Consider the following 4,918-nt stretch of genomic DNA (forward strand, 5'->3'; position numbering starts at 1 on the left):
CATGCGTAACTGTCTGGTTGTTCCATCAACTATGCCACTTTTTAGCAGTAGAAATGGATGAAATTTTTAACAAAAAGAATCAGTTTACTCTTTGATTTGATGTATAAGGACTACTTTATCAATTTTTTAGTAAATGAGGTCAAATGTATAAAGATCTCACCTTTTGAGTAATTCCCCTATCATTAATCACGAATACAACAAGTGATTCACACTCGTCTTCCACCAAGTATAAAGATTTCACATTTGTACTTAAATACTATAACACTTACCTCCAAATCCTCCCCTTGAGAACTTGGGTAGTAAACACTTAACAATGTTTATACTTAACAATTTGCACTCTTTCACAAAATAATTCCTTAATGAACAGATTAGAATGCACTCAATAAGCTCTCATACAAAACATAACTCCTTGGAAATAGTTATTACAATCTCAAAAATCAAAGTACAATCAAGCTACATAATCTTCATCGATCTTCCATATTCTAAGGGTTGATTTGATTCACACGTATCAAATCCAATCTCCATATACCAAGGATTGGTTTTCCATAAATGGACCAAATATCTCCAATAAAACAACACACAAACAGGTCCAAAGATTTTCTTTATTAAGTTACGAAATCAAATAAGGCAAGTATTTAACCAACTCAGTAGCGGTATGTAGTTGACACTATCGAGTGCCACTCAGCAACTCTTAGCACATTTTAACAGATCTTATATTAAAAAATTCTCTTTCTAGCAAAAAAAAAATCAAATTGATGTGCGATTAATTCGTGGCACCAACTCAATCAATAACATAATAATAGTACAAATAGATAGATAGATGCCATCATGGACTTTTCTTCAAAAGACATCTTCTAACTCATCATAATGACGTTTTTTTTTAATTTATTGAAAGGGTGTTTTTAAGAAGAAAATCATATAAACATCTTAACTTATTAACTATTTGGACTAATGAATGGTTTTTTATAAAAAAAAAATAGAGGTCAAATTATATCAAAGTAAAACATAGATACTAAATATCAAATTTAAGTATAAAAGAAGGCCCAAATTAAGAATATGACCAAAACAAACTACTCCATTTGCTACTTATTTTTGTTGCTTAATGCAACATTATCTCCCTTTGTGAAATAATCATCAGAAAATGACATAAAATAGTAAATAATAAAGAGTGTTGAAATTTGAATGATCAATTTTTCTTTTATTTAGTAAGTGGGATCTGCTGCCGACCGCCAATTGCAGCATTTTAAAATATCAGGCCAACCGGCCGGCCGACTGAGGCTTTCATTTAGGATTTCATTCATTTCATCGTTTTATATTTGTCGCTTTGGGAGGCAAAAATCAAATATGAAAATAAATAGCTAAAATCCAATTAAACAGATTAAATCCAAATGTAGCTTTGGAAGGAGAAGGGGGTGATCAAGCACAAACATATATGGTTGAAATTACAATCTCATTAAATCACATTATATTAAATATTAAATTCAAATAATGACTTTTGGTAGTTAAAAAGAAATTGGTATGTTTAGAATATGTATCGAATTTGATTTTCAGTATTCAAAACTCGAATCTAATCTGATTTGTGTTTCATGATGTTATATTATATGTTGGTACATTCAAATTTCGAGCAATTTTTTTTATAATGTAATGGGAATTGGGTTATTTATATTTGATCTCTAAATTTAATGTATTTTGTTTCTAAATCAATAGTTTGATTGATTGTAAGATAATACATGTATAATCAATTAAAAATAAAATTAACTTAATAAAAAAGCATATCGGACTGAAAATTGAAATATATTTAGATTTAGACTAAAATAAATTTAAACTACACTTGTTTATGGGTCAGGTTAACTGTTCAAGCTTGAAGGCCTATTTGAAATATGGAAGGTCTTAAACAAAAAAAAATGAGGCTTGAAAAATAGGATTGGGTAAAAATTAAGGCCCATGTTTATTTGGGTCAGGCCTTGGGCATAATTATTAGGCTTGCCCCAACCCGAGATATAATAATTATATTTATTATATATTCATAAGAGCTAATTGCACTAAACATCCTCAAACTTCAAAATATTTTAATTACATCCCAAACTATCAATGTTATATCAATTAAGTCCTTTTGTTATTAAAATTGTTAAATGACACATCAAATCCTATATAGCTAAATTTAAAATGAGAAATTTAAAGAAATGGAACATTATCACATAACTTTTAAAAGTAACAATTAAAAATAAAGTAATCTTGAAAAAAAATATATGAACAATAAAGCTTCTGTAAATGCTTCAAAAACCTTAAAACAAAGATTTCTAAAACATCAATTTTTACAATATTCGTTTTTTTCATAAATTTTTCATTTTAAATCATGTCACATAATGTCAATCATGTCATTTAACAATTAAATTAAGGATTTTAGTGACGGAATGACCTAATTGATATAATATCAATAGTTTAGAGATGTAATTAAAACAATTTGATGAAATTAACTCTATTTATAAATATGATGTCAATAAACCTAAACTCAAGTACCAAACCCAAAGTCCAAAACTCATTAATCTTAAAACTTAAATTTTTAATCTAATAAATATAATTGTAGTAAATTATGTAATATTAGATAGATTATATTAATTTTTATGTTTGATTTTAGTATATAATTTTAGTTTATATTGAATTTAAGTTTGATTTAATATAATTTTGTTAAATTTTGTGTTAATATTATTTTAATTAAATCATTTAGTAAAGTAAAAAAATTAAATATTGGTGGGCTGAGTTTGGTTTGGGCAAAGAAAATTAATGTGAACATTTTGTATAAGTCCGACCCAATTTGATCCGTGTACAAATCTAATATGAACACATCTCACATATTATAAGACTTAAATCCAAAATAATTGAGAGAATTTACATATAATATTTATGTATGATAAAATTCAAATTTTAACCGTGTAGATATTGTTAATCTTTAATTCATTAAAATTTATTAAATTAAAGAGTGAAAAATAAAGTTTAGGATACGTAATCTCTTTTTTTTTTCTTAAGTATTTACCAGAACGAGTTTGTTGACACCATTTTTTTGGATGAAAAACGGGGTCGACTTGGGTTTTGACGAAAACAAAAAAACGGGAGTCGCCACCGATCTTTTTAGATGAGGTGTGATCGGGTCACCTCGAAAAGTGGTTGTTTTTAATAAACGGTTTGATTTTATTAAAACAACAAGTTTGGTCCATGAAATTCAGAAAAATGGGTTCGGGAGTCGGTTACGCACGAGGAAGGATTAGCACCCTCGATACGCCCAAAATTGGTACCTAGTTGGTTACTTAATGTCTTAATGTCGAAATTTTAAATACGATCCTTTCTTTTTGAATAAAATGAATTGGAAGATAAAGCTCATTTATTTTAAAGAAATAAATTGTTACACTGAGTAAGTTAGAGTGCAACGTTTCAAATCCTCAAAATTAAGCTTATTCTTCGTCTTTTAAAACCTATGCATTTTAAGGAGGATATCCGATTATCTGAGTCAAATGAGAAAATCAAAACCCAGTAAGTTAGGGTTCGATTTCACAAAATTTCTAAATATCGAGCATTGCCTTTATTTTTAAAATCCTCGTCTCGAGAAAATAACATGTCATATCCAATGCGTTAGGATACAACGTGTCGAATTCCCGAGAATGAGCTTTTTACTTATGGGTTTTGATTAAAAAGGATGCTCGGTTATCTAAGTTCATCGAAAAATTTGAAGCCCAGTAAGTGAGGGCACAATTCTCGAGAACTATGAGAACGAGGCTTTTTGAAAATTATGAAATAGGGTGATTGTAGTGCTCTGATAAAACACGATTTTTACAAATATGACATGATTGAAAAGTGATGTATGACGTAAAAGATAATATATAGTTCAAATGCATATCAAAGAATAATGAACAAATAATGAATTAATACTAACAAACATAGCAACAATAATCTCTATTGTACATTATGCTAATATCAATATCTACATTCAAAAACTAAAAGAAAACGAGTCAATTAAGGCAAATACGGACCAAATGTATGAGTTTTGAAATAACTAAAAAATATATAAAAATGAAATTATATTTATATTTTAGATAAATAATATATAAATGAATATTTGAAAGGAATTAAAAATATGGTTAAAAATAAATACTACATAGAATAATAGTGTCCAAATAGGTTTTAAAGTAAATATTATATAAGGAATAAGTCACAACACATTAAATAATATATATATATATATATATGTGCACGTATACATGATGAAGATTAAACAATAATACATAATAATTTTTGAAACGAATGTATAATAAACCCAAAGTGTTAATACTATTTTATTTATTATATAAAATAATACTACATTAAAAATCCGTGATGAAATTAACCATTGATATAATAATACTCAAAGTAATAATATAAATAATAAAATTATAATACGTGTACATAGATAAATAAACATATAAATAATAAAACTAATGTTAACAATAGTAAAGATAATAAACTAAACAAAATTAGTAATAATAATGAAACAGAGGATCAAATTGACACCAAAGCTGAAATTAAAGGAAAAAAATCTAAAATAAATAAAAGGGAAGGTCCGAATTAAAAAGCGCGAATGACATGGGGGACTAAAAGGGTAATATTTCCCACCCTCCAAAACGCAGCGTTATGACGAGGACCGAAATGAAGCGGACATCAAATTAAAGGGCGAAAATTAGAAATAAAAAAAATTGATTTGAACGCGCTACAAAAAGGGGAGGACCATCTGCGTAAATAACCCAAAAGTCAGAAACACGCGGATCCTCCCCTTGGGTCGGGTCACCGCGTGGGTCAGAGACCAAAACGACGCCGTTTTTGGTCTCTGAACCCTAAGCCCAAACGGCGCCGTTTTGAAAACCTTATTTAAGACAATTTTTTTTTAAAA

Source organism: Gossypium hirsutum, chromosome A06 (assembly GCF_007990345.1).
Source record: "Gossypium hirsutum isolate 1008001.06 chromosome A06, Gossypium_hirsutum_v2.1, whole genome shotgun sequence".
In the NCBI taxonomy this organism is placed as follows: Eukaryota; Viridiplantae; Streptophyta; class Magnoliopsida; order Malvales; family Malvaceae; genus Gossypium; species Gossypium hirsutum.